A 12,928-nucleotide genomic window follows, 5' to 3' on the forward strand; every position below is an offset into this window, starting at 1 on the left:
CCCTAACTAAGATGATCCCCATGAATTTTCTGATCTGAACAAAAGACCCTGTGCTTTCAGGAGTAGTGTTGATTGTGATGACTCAAAGGGCTTGAAATGAGACTATCACGAGGAGAAGAAATGAATAACAATGCTTCAGATGATTCATCTCAGGGATGTTCAGCTTAGCCCTGCCGTCTGTGTGCAGGAAGATCATTTTTGAGAGTCAGGGAGAACAGTTTGCGCCTTTATATAACAACAAAAATAGCATTTGTTCTGTCTAGTTTGGACCTTCTAGAAGCAAAATCTTGAGCATTTCCTGAGAGCCTGGCTCTCTAGTGAGAACAGTCCCATCCTCAACCTACGGGGCTGGTGTCTGATGGGCAACCCAGCACTCTGGATGATAATTATGGGAGGATCCAGATTTTCCTCCCAGGAAAGGTGGATGCCTTCTCCAGTGTCACGTTGCATGCCGCTATCCCTGCAATGGGAAGCTAGGGCACGAGAATCGTTAAGTTCCAGCTCAGCCTGGATGACATAGCCAGAACCTATTTAAAATGCAGAAACAGAGCCAGGTATGATGATGCCGATTTGCTAATCCCATCACTTGAGAAGCCAAGGAAGGATGGCAAATTTGAGGCCTAACTGGGTTACATATGGAGTTATTAAGTACCAGGCCAGTCACAGCTACATGGCAAGACCTTATCTCAAAATAAAAAAATTAAATAAACAAAACCAGAGTTCTCTGAGTTCACCAGAGGCTGTCTGAGCAGGAAGTTCTGATACCGACTGCAGAGCCAGATAGGGCTTAAGTGTAGCTTGGTGCTGGGATTCAGCACTGGTCTCTGTCCCATGTTAACACAGGGTGTCTTCACAAGGGTTCTGAAGCTTGAGACAGGGGCTGCAATGGATAGTGAGTGTGTGATTCCCTGTTCTGGGGTATGTGACAATGTGAGGGAAATGGAGAGGTGGCCAGTGTTTACAGAGGTGGCTTCCTGTGCTCTGACTAGACACCAGACCTGCCTGGGCTCTGTTTTGGGTGGAGATATGGGGCAGGCACAGAGAAGGGGTCTTTTCAAAGCCCCTGCTGTGAGTGGTGACTGTTGTTGTTTGTTCTTTGGCTCTTTTTGGGGGGCCTGCCACCCAGGCCCCAAATAAATCATACGCCGAGGCTTATTCTTACTTATGAATGCCCAGCCTTATTCCCATCTACCTTTTGCCTCTGGCCTTTTTCCATTCTCTTACTTCTGTAAATCTTACTCTTACTTCGTGGCTTGCTGTGTAGCTGGGTGGCTGGCCCCTGATGCCCTCCCCTTCTCTGGCTCCTTCTAGATCTTAGATCTCTCCTCCCAATTTTCTCCTTCTATATATACTCTCTGCCTGCCAGCCCCGCCTACCCTTTCTCCTGCCTTGCTATTGGCTGTTCAGTTCTTTATTAAACCATCAGGCACAGTAACACAGCTTCACAGAGTTAAACAAATGCAACATAAACAAAAGTAACACATCTTAAAATAATATTCTTCGACAGGTGATCGTGGTGTAAAAGCTGTGGGAGCAGAGGATAGAGTGAGCCAACGCCAACCTGCAGAGCACAGCCAGCTCACCACACAGACTTCTGGCCTGGGTGCTCACACTGCCTCTAGCAGAACACTCTGGAATTCTGTCCGTGATGATGGGTATCTGAGCCCCTGGCCAGAGAGCAGTGGCAGACACTTCTTCAGAACCCGCTGTCCTAGCTGGGTGTGGGGGTGTAAGTCTAGAATTCCAGCACTCGGGACATAAAGGCAAGAGCATCAGGAGTTTGAGGCCTGGACTACAAGAGACCTGGCCTCAAAAATAAAACAAAACCAACCAGCCAAACGAACAAGCAAAGGAGCCCTGAGTACATTTCTTTCCTCCTTCTTTTTCTTTTTAATTTATCAACTTTTAAAATTTATCTGTGTGGGGCTGGAGAGATGGCTCAGAGGTTAAGAGCACTGACTGCTCTTCCAGAGGTCCTGAGTTCAATTCCCAGCACCCACATGGTAGCTCACAACCATCTGTAGTGAGATCTGGTGCCCTCTTCTGTGTACATATAAATAAATCTTTAAAAAAAATTATCTGTGTGCATGTTTGCATGCCAGAAGAGGGCACCAGACCCCATTATAGATGGTCACGAGCTGCCATGTGGTTGCCAGGAATTGAATTCAGGACCTCTAGAAGAACAGCCAGTGCTCTTAACTGCTGAGCCATCTCTCCAGTCCTATTGCCTTCTTCTTAAGAGAGAACAAGTGAAGCCTGGCAGTGGTGGCACACGACTTTGATCCCAGCACTTGGGAGGCAGAGGCAGGCGAATCTCTGTGAGTTCAAGGCCAGCCTGGGCTACAGAGAGAGTTCTAGGACAGGCTCCAAAGCTACACAGAGAAACCCTGTCTCAAAACAAACAAACAAACAAAACAAAACAAAGAGTGAACGAATGTTCTCTTTGGGCTAAACTGTCCCCTGTGGCCCAAGACTGGATTGTTAGCATTAGCATTCTGGCATTCTTTCCCTCAGGCCTGAGGTACTGCTCAGCACTGTCCACCTCCACAAAACTCCTCAAGCAGAGACAAGACTTACCTCACCCTCTCTGAGCCCTCCAATGGGCAGATAGGAGGAAGGCTCAGCCTGTCTGTCTTTCCTCACAGACTCCAGGTCCAACTGTGCCTTCCTCCCAGTGGGCGTCTAGTTCATTGGCACAAGACTGTAGTGAGAGGGAGATAGTATTGAAGACGCCAGGGTAGTGTGTGTCCTTTGCATTAAAATCAGTGCCTGAAGCCCATCCTGCTAGGCTTACCCCCAACATCATACAGTGAAGCAGAGGTCAGCATCCAAAATGCCGTGAATCTGAGATGGGTAAGGTGCATATGCCTCAGACCCTAGCACATGACAGGCAGGGTCTGAGTACCTCTTCCCTGAATCAGGCTGGGTGCCACCCAGGGTCCATTCTCCTGGACAATCATGGAAAAAACCCAATCCTGTTACTCAGAAGTTGGGCTTTGACCTCCACAGTGACCTGGTAAGGTGCAACTTTTCAGCTAGGTATCTTTTTTTTTTGTTTGTTTTTCGAGACAGGATTTCTCTGTGTAGTTTTGGTGCCTTTCCTGGATCTCGCTCTGTAGACCAGGCTGGCCACAAACTCACAAAGATCCGCCTGCCTCTGCCTCCCGAGTGCTGGGATTAAAGGCGTGCGCTACCACCGCCAGGCTCAGCTAGGTATCTTGAGGAGACTGGATTGCTGAGGGCCTGCTGTGGAAGCCGTGGGACATTTCTCTGCTTCTCAGTAAATTGGTTCATTAAGCTATTTGGAAAGTAAGTCTTGAGTCCCTTCCCCACCCCCACTCCCACCCCCTATCCCCGGCCAGTGCCCCAGCCTCTAAGGTTTCTGGCCTTGTGCTGTCTGGTTCTGGCTGCCACAAATCCAATCTAAATCCCAAAGGAAATTAACCTGAAAATCCTGGATTCTATAACAGGCTTGACTTGATGCTTTTGAAATCATAAAAATGTTCTTTTCCCTCACCTCAGCAGTGCCCTTTACTCTCAGGAACACCTTGAACCTAGAGCAGAGCTGGAGGGCTATTTATAGCCCTGACACACTGCACAGGCTTTGATGAGTGCCTGCACAAGGCTGGATGTCTGGGCATGTGGACCTGGCCACGGTATCATTTACCTCCTAATCCACAGTGGCTGTTACCCAGGAGATGCCTTGCAGAAGGCTTAGTGCCTGAGGACCCCAGCTGGTGGGTTTGGAAATGTCTGGGCCTGTGGCATGTGCAGGGCATGGAGAAGAAGCAGTTTGAATTTCTATGTCAGTTGGTACCACCAAGGAAGTTTCCCTGCTCATAATGGACAGCACACTTAGGCGGGGTGAGACATTGTCAGTGGGCCGTAGCTTCTGACCAGGGGACCGAGAGTGGGCCTTCTGAGCATGCAGAAGAATTGAGCATGGAGTGTAATTGCTCAGGGTGTAATTGGGAACATTTTAGGGGGAGGTAATTTATGTATGTATGTATGTATGTATGTATTTAGAGACATGGTCTCACTATATCCCTCTAGCTGGTCTCGAACTTCGAGAGATCCTGCCTCTGCATGCCAAGCGCTTGGATTAAAACTGTGTGCCACCACACTGGGCTCAAGTGGGTTGGGCAATGGTGATTTTTAGTGAAGAATTGTAGAAGTACCAGAGAGAAGCCGTGTTTGGTGGCTCAAGCCTGGAACCTCTGAATTACAGAGGCAGAACAAGAAGGATCTCTGTAAGCCTGAGGTCAGCCTGACCTATGTATCATTTCAACCTATCAAGAGCTACATAGTGAGCAAGATCCTGTCTCGGAATGAATGAATAAGTAAGTAAGTAAATAAATAAATACCAGAGTGATAGGACTCATGCAGAAAAGCTTTTAATTTTTCAAAAGAAAGATGTCTCTCTTCTTGGTGTTTGGCTAAATCAAGAGAAAAGGAGGGCACAGCTGATCCTAAGAGGTGGTTGGAGACTATATGGTCAGTGATCATCAGTAGCAAGAGTCAAGGCTACCGGGACACTGTGTGTCTTAGTGTTCTATTGCTGTGAAGAGACAGCATGACCAAGGCAACTCTTTTTTTTTTCTTTGTGTAGCCTTGGCTATCCTAGAACTAGCTCTATAGAGCAGGCTGACCTTAAACTCACAGAGATCTGCCTGCCTCTGCCTCCCAAGTGCTGGGATTACAGGTGTGCGCCACCACCAGGCTAACCAAGGCAACTCTCATAAAAGAAAGCATTTAATTAGGGGCTTGTTTACAGTTAATCCATGATCATCATGTCAGGAAGCAGACAGGTATGGTGCTAGGGCAATAGTTTAAAGCTTTATATCCTGATCTGTAGGCAGAGAGAGAGAGAGGAGAGAGAGAGAGAGAGAGAGAGAGAGAGAGAGAGAGAGAGACTGGGCCTGATGTGGGCTTTTGAAACCTCCAACAAGGCCACACCTCTCAATCCTTCACAGTTTTCATTAACTGGGGACCAAGCATTCAAACATATGAACCTATGGAGGCTCTTCTCTTTCAAACCACCACACTGTGCTCATCCCCAAATAATACATCAAATTAAAGATATGCCATTCTCTGTGAGACAGTGCTCAGCTCTTACCTCACAGGGACCTGGCAGAGAGCATTAAAGAAGTCTGTAAACTCGGTGGCGCATGCCTTTAATCCCAGCACTTGGGAGGCAGAGGCTGGCGGATCTCTTGAGTCTGAGGCCAGCCTGGGCTACAGAGTGAGTTCCAGGACAGTCAGGCCTACAGAGAAACCCTGTCTGGAAAAACCAAAGTAAATAAACAAAAATTCATAAGCCAGGGTTGGCGATATGACTCAGCAGTAAAGGTGCTTGCTGCCAAACCTCATGATGTAAATTTGAACCCAGAACCCATGTAAAGATGGGAGAGGAGGACTGAGTCCACCAGCTGTCCTCTGATTTTCACACATACGTGCCCCCACCACAAACAATAATAGTAAATAAAGTTAAAAAAAGAGAGAGCCATGAGGCACGCTACATAAAACCTGTGTATAATATAATATGGGTTGTATGCTAGCAAACTTTGTCAAAGATCAGTTAGTTGAACAATTGCACTTTAAAAACGATGTTGCTAACATTGTAGAGATTGACACAATGTGTTCTTGCTCCTCAATGTTTGGAAGTAGAAAACTTGCCAAATCTGTGGGTAGCACAAGGCTTATAGGGAAATTTCTAGACAATGACCAAACCCATCTCCTGAATTTAACAGCCTGCAACTGTGGGTTCAGGCCCATCTCTAACCTCCATACTCTTGTTGTGGTGTGTGTGTATGCATTCATACATACATATCACACACACACACACACACACACACACACACACACACACACACACACGTAAAATAAAATGTCTGCCAAACTAATTTCCAGGTTTGCATTAAGGTTCTTTATTTATTTTCACAGGGTCTCCTAGAGCCCAAGCTATCTGTAAGTGTCCTATACAGCCAAGGGTGATCTGATCCTCCTGCCTCTGCTTCCAGGGTGCTAGGATCACAGGCTGTGCCATCATGCCAGGTTTATGTAGAGCTGGTGGTGAGATCAAATCAGATTGTGTATGTTAGGCAAGCACTCTACCAACTGACCAGATCCTCAGTCCTGCACTGAGATTTGGCAATGGAGGGACATTGTGGTGGTTTAATAGAAAATGACCCCAAAGGGAGTGGCACTATTAGGAGGTGAGGCTTTGTTGGAGGAAATGTGTCATTGTGGGGGCAGGCTTTGAGGTCTTTTTCTCTAGCTTCCCTCAGTGTAACAGTCAGTGGATTTCCTGTTGCCTCTGAGTCAAGATGTAGCACTCTCAGCTCCAGTACCACATCTGCCTGCATGCTGACATGCTCCCCTTCATGATCATAATGGACTGAACCTCTGAAAATGTAAGCCACCTCTGGGTTGGAGAAATGGCTCAGTGATTAAGAGCATTGGCTGCTCTTCCAGAGGTCCCTGAGTTCAATTCCCAGCAACCACATGGTGGCTCACAAGCATCTATTATGGGATCTGATTCCCTCTTCCGGTGTGCATAAAGACAGGTCACTCATATATATAAAATAAATAGATATTTTGCCAGGCAGTGGCAGGCGGGTCTCTGTGAGTTTGAGGCCAGCCTGGTCTACAGAGCGAGTTCCAGGACAGGCTCCAAAGATACACAGAGAAACCCTGTCTCGAAAAAAAAAAAATGTAAGCCACCTCAAACGTTTTTATTTATAGGAGTTGCCGTGGTCATGGTGTCTCTTTACAGTGATAGAAACCCTAATTAAGACAGACATCTTGGTAATTTCTGTGAAAGAGCATTAGAGAGCCAAAGAGACCACAGTGTGTCGAGTTGGTTAAAGTTGCCTCCAGCCCTGTCCTGTTTTCCTGGGACACCAAGTAGATCACCATCGGTCACAGTAGAAGAAAGTTAGTTTCCTCTCTGCTCTCCCTGTGCCCCTTGTATCTGAAGATCCAGGAACAGTGCCCAGCCCAAGGACACTGTGGGCCAGAAGAACAGGAAGGGGCCCCGAAGTACCTCACCCCCTAAGCGTGTTAAACTTCAATGTTTAATGCATATGGATGCTTTTAGGTCTTTTTATTTATTTGAAAAAACAACAAATACTGATGTCGCATCCGTTCAATCTCAGCACTCTAGAGGGAGAGATGGACAGAAGATCTCTGTGAATTCCAAGGTATGCTGGTCTAGTTCCAAGTCAGCAAGGGTGCACATAGTAAGACCTTGTCTCAAACAACAACAAACAGAACAAAACAACAGCAACAACTGCACAGAATATAAGGAAGTACCCCTGAGACCCTGTGGGGGGTAGTTTTCTGCTGTGGAGAGGGTAAGGCTGAGCTTAGGGCTGGCTTGGCTCTGAAACGGTCCCCTTTTCACCAGAGAGAGGGACTTCATTTAATGGTCCCGTAGCCTACCTCTAACGTTCAAAGAAAATGGCTTGCTAATAGATACATCTGTCCTCCAGTCAGAGGACAGCAAAAGGCTTTCCCCGTCCTGAAGAGTGCAGGGTGTTTTCCGTGGCTCCAGAATAAGAAGACACAATGGGCTCACCAGGTAAGTGACAGCTGGTAAACTAAGCAACTGCTGCTCCACCTCGGCTCCGGCTCTGTCAGGTACCAAGCACTCTGCTGGGGGCGGCGTCACTTGTCCACGTGGGTCAGCATGACCCACCAGAGAGATCATCACAGCCCACCACAGCTCCAGCCTTCCTAATCTGTCAGAAAGCTCTCTATTCTAAGGCAAATGCTGCCTCTCCCTCCCCTCCCCTCCCCCTCCCCACGTCTGAACCTCTTTTATGGATGTGTGCTTCCATTTTAAGGTGACAAATGAGCTCTACAGATAGAGGAAAGATCTAATGGATTGTCTCCTACCAAGTTTCCGAAGCAGATCCAGGGCAGCGAGCACACAGCAATGATCATAAAAGAATGTTTATTAGCCTAGCTATAGTGACTCATGCTTGTAACTCAGAACTTGGGAGGCAGTGGAAGGGACAGGAGGATTACCAGAAGTTTCAGACTAGACTGGCCGACACAGTGAGATCTTGTCTCATGAAGAAGAAGAGGGGGAGGCAGGGGAGGTGCTGGGGAGATGTCTCAGACATTAAGAGTGAATACTGCTTTTGCAAAGGATTGGAGGTACAGTTCCCAGTGCTTACATCAAGCTAATCACAACTGATTGTAACTCCAGGGAATCCAACACCCTCTTCCATGGGCAACTGCACTTACATGTGTATGCCCCCACAACAACATACACACACATACACACACATTTAAATACAATTTTTAAAAAAAATTTAAAAGCATGTTTTTTGTTTTTTTTGTTTTTGTTTTTTGTTGTTGTTTGTTTTTCGAGACAGGGTTTCTTTGTGTTGTTTTGGTGCCTGTTCTGGATCTCGCTCTACAGACCAGGCTGGCCTTGAACTCACAGAGATCCTCCTGGCTCTGCCCCCTGAGTGCTAGCAATTATTCTTTAGGAGTGGTTGTAGAGTAAAGATAGACCTCCCCTTGGGCAAGGTTAAAATCCTTATCTAAAATCTAAAACATTTTCTTTTAGATAAGTTTGCCAAGACAAACTTTTATTTGAATATAATGTACATATATATGTTTATATACATATATATATATAAATGTAACAGGGCCTCAGACCTTAGGACAGCTGAATCCATGATGGAAGTACCATTCAGGCTGTGAAGCTCAGCACGTAGACAATAGTAACACCTGCCAAAACTAAAACAAAGGCCTAATACATCAAAGTCCATAGTTCTGGGAAAGTCTCAAAACATACTAACCTTGCCTTTCGGCTTCTGTAGTTCCACTTCTGGCTAACTGTTCTTGTTAACTGGAGTATGTCAACCCAGAACATGTTTTTTGTACTTTAAAGTTCACCCTGAGAAAGACTCAGTGCTGCACTGGGATCCCGGACACCTGGTATAGTTGCCAGCCAACTAATAAAGACTTTCTATTGGCTTAAACCCATGTCCCAGCAGTCTTCTCTGATGAATACCCCACAACATAATCACACATGTACAGACACACATATATGGAGAGGAGAGGTGAGGATATATAGATATAGATAGACAGATAGATAGACAGACAGATAATCTGTCTTAGGAAGCCTCAAACTGGATATGTGAGGATGACCCTGAATTTCCTAATCTTTCTGCCTCTGCCTCCCAAGGGCTAGTATTACAGAAGTATGCCACCATACCTGGGTTCATGTGGTGTTGGGGATCAACCAGGGCTTTGTGCATGTTAGGCAAGCAATCTATCTCAACTGAGAGCTACATTCCCAGCCCCGAGGTAGACTTTTTTTTTTTCCTTTTTTCTTCCTCTTTCTTTTTTCTTCTTTTTTTGAGATAGGGTTTCTCTGTAGCCCTGGCTATCTTGGAACTTGCTCTGTAGACCAGGCTGGCCTCAAACTCAGAGGTCTGGCTGCCTCTGCCTCCCAAGTGCTGGGATTAAAGGCGTGCACCACCACTGCCTGGAAGCATCCATCTTTTAAATTAATTAATGCATTTTTATTTTATGTGTCTGGATGTTTTGCCTGTATATATGTCTGTGTGTCACATGCATGCCTGATGCCCCAGAAGCCAGAAGAGACATTCAATCCTTTGGAACTGGAGATACAGAAAGTTGTTGGCTGACATGTGGGTACTGGGAATCAAACCTGGGTCCTTTGGAAGAGGATTCAGTCAGTGCTCTTAGCCACTGAGTCAACTCACCAGCCCCTATTTTTATTTTTTACTGGTGGAAGGTGATGGGATGGCTCCTAAGCTCTTGGGCACACTAGGCTGGTGCTCTGTCACTGAGCTACACTCCCAGCCACTTCTTTCTCTGAGGAATATTTTTGTTTGACCCAATAAAAGCCCAGTTTTCTGTTAGACTATTCATTTGTTAAAATAAATATAGGTCAAAGATTTATTTAACTCCTGAGTGCATGGGCCAGCATTTGGAAAGAGATGTACTCTTAGATTCTTGTGGAAAATTTGTACTGATGAAATCTTCAGTTGAAAAACCATGATGAGGGCTGGAGACATGGCTCAGCAGTGAAGAGCATTTGGCTTTCTTCCAGAGGTCCTGAGTTCACTTCCCAGCACCCAGACAACACCAGCTCAATGCCCTCTTCTGGTTTGTAGGCAGACATGCAGGCAAAGCACTTGTGTACATTAAACAAACAAACAAACAAATAGAAAGAAGGAAAAAAAGAAAAGAAAAAGAAACACCACGATGAAGTTCAATGTCATCTTCAGCTACACAGTGAGTGTGGTGATATTTTATTTGTGCTTTAATAAATAAAGCTTACCTGGAGATCAGAGGAAATAGCAAGCCATTTTAAGCAAACAAAGAAGTCGGGCAATGTAGTACACGCCCTTAATCCTATCAGTTGGCAGGCAGGATCTCTGTATGTTCAAGGCCACACTGGAAACAGAGCCAGGTGTGGTGGCACCTGCCTCAAATACCAAAACTAGTTAACCATGGAGGTCTGGAGGTCTGTACAGACAGACAGGAAGTGACAGAGCTAGGTAGGAAGAGGAAGTGATGTAGCTGAACAGAGAGAGCAAATCAGATGGCAGAACAGCAAGGCATATAGACGTGGGTAGACAGGAAGTAACTCGCTTTTGGAAGCTGCAGAGTTGGTGAGGTAAGGTTGGCTGGTGGCTTTCCCTATTTTCCCTGATCTCTCTTAGGCTTTCATCCCTATATTTGGCTCCGTGTTTTTTATTTAATAAGACCATTTAGAAATTCATCTACAAGTGAGTTTGAGGACCTGTCTTTAAAAACACACACACACACACACACACACACACACACACACACACACACACACACACATACACACACGCTCACGAAACAAAAACAGTTGTGATTGATTCTTGGGGTGGAAGTGGGAGGGACACATTTTTCTTGAGTGTCCCAGTATTCAAAGCAGACAGAGTTTGCTTCCTCTGAGAGGTAGAAAGGAAGTCAGTTTACTAATCAGGATGAAGATAAATGTCTTCTAAGGTCTTCACAAAGGGAACCATGGGCCAAGAGTGATGGTTGCTTGTGGACTACTTTTGGGGAGCGCAGGCTCCAAACTAAGTACAATTCAGCAAAGCAGCTCCATGAGGGGCTGGAACATTTGGAAGACCCACAGCACCAGAGCAGTGTTTATTAGCAATCTTTGAAAATTATTCTCTGGCTCCAGGTAGATCGAGAGGCTCAACCTTCCAGGGGGCAGAGGAGCTGGGGTGAAGATATGCTGAGCTGTGGGCAGTGGGATGGTCACTCCCTCATGGAAAGTGGTAAGCCTCATGGAAAGATGAGAAATCAGATCTGCACAATGACAGGTAGATGGAGTAACTTCCTCAGACATGCAAGGAAGCAATCTGTTTTCTCCAATGGAGTGTCACAGGGTATGTCAACCACATTTTAGGGTGGGCCCTGTGCCCAGAAGTAGTTCCCAACAAAAAACCAACTCAGTGGCATTTTTTGTGGACTTTTTGTTTCATTTGCTTTGACTTTTTTGTCTTATTATTCTTATATTCATATCTTCAATATGTTGCATGAAAAACAATTTTAATAAAAATAATTTAAAAGATATGAAAGGAAGCAGGAGCCCCAAGCTAAGCATTACTACCAGCATCATTAGCATCAATATTAGTACCAGTGTTATCAGCTAATTTAACATCAGCATCAGCACCAGTATCCTCAGCATCAGTACCAGCATCATCACTTTCATTATCATATCATCATCATCATCATCAGCAGCAGCAGCAGCAGCCTACATTATAGAAGAAAGCAGTAAAATTCGATCTGGGCACATTCTCAAAGCAGGTGTTTCCAATGCAGCCAAATGAGGCTGCACATAGAATTTTGTGTTCTGACAAATTGCCATGGTAATCACACTGTTCTTCTTCATTTGACAGCTTATTATCTAGCAGTCGAAGTAATTGGGGAAATTTTTGTTTCTGTGTTACATGGATCTAACAGTGGGAATATCAGGGAAGGGGACGGAGGGAGGCAGAGGCATCATGCTTCAAGGCTTGGAAGAGGAAGAGGCAAAGAGAGAGGTAGAGACAGAGAGGAAGAGGGAAAGAGAGAGGGAGGGGCTGAGTGGAGGGGAGGGCAGGCACAAGGGAGGGAGGAGGCAGAGCAGAAGAGAAGAAAGGAAGAGAGAAAGTGGAAGACAGAGTCTGGCTGATGCTAACAGGAAAAGATTGGAGGATGCAGAAAGGAGGAGGCTTAGGGTCCCCGAGGGCATCAGCCCCAATTGAGAGGCAGCTGGGCAGAGTCTAATCAGGGCCTGTGGTTGGCAGGTTCCACAGAGAACATCTGTGTCTTTCCTCAGTAAGATAAGGTTGCAGGCAGTTTCCCTTTGAGCCTCAGAAGCCCCTACAGGGAGCAGCTGCACTTGAGTGTCGAGACAGCATGCAGACACTGTCCTCTGTTGCACATCCAGGGGGCCCAGGTCATCTACTGGAGGGGGAAAATTCCTAGTCTGACTCAAGCTACATGCTTCCATTTCAAAGCACATCGTTGACTTTCCCTGGAGAAATAAGGATCTGGCCATCAGGACAACTGAGAGCAGCAGACACTTTTATGAACTTCACTTTCCGTATGATGCTCCCACTGTGCCTGCGGTAGATGGTCAAGAAGGGGCCAGTAAATCATCACTGAGTTGTCATTGAGGACTTGATTCATTTATTATTTTATGTGTATGAGTGTTTTGTCTGCATGTATATATGTGCACTACATGCATGCCTGGTGCTTGAGGTCAGGAGAGGGTATTGGATCCCTGGGGACTGGAGTTACAGACAGCTGTGGGCTGCTGGGTGCTGGGAATCTAACCATGGGGCCTCTGCAAGAGCAACAAGTAAGCGTTTTTAATTGCTGAGCTAACTGCAGCCCCAAGGACTTG

The 12,928-nt window shown here is 46.0% G+C and overlaps 1 long non-coding RNA gene across 1 annotated transcript; it reads left to right on the plus strand.

The window, feature by feature from the left end:
• The first annotated feature begins 9,918 nt into the window (after nucleotides 1-9,918).
• LOC128103431 (uncharacterized) lies at nucleotides 9,919-12,694 on the plus strand. The gene is made up of 2 exons (XR_008215690.1): nucleotides 9,919-10,669; nucleotides 11,216-12,694. It is a non-coding gene; the product is annotated as an uncharacterized LOC128103431 (long non-coding RNA).
• The last annotated feature ends 234 nt before the right edge of the window (nucleotides 12,695-12,928 follow it).

The sequence above is a fragment of the Peromyscus californicus genome, unplaced genomic scaffold, assembly GCF_007827085.1.
Source record: "Peromyscus californicus insignis strain IS unplaced genomic scaffold, ASM782708v3 Scaffold_8__1_contigs__length_139910024, whole genome shotgun sequence".
NCBI classification, from domain to species: Eukaryota; Metazoa; Chordata; class Mammalia; order Rodentia; family Cricetidae; genus Peromyscus; species Peromyscus californicus.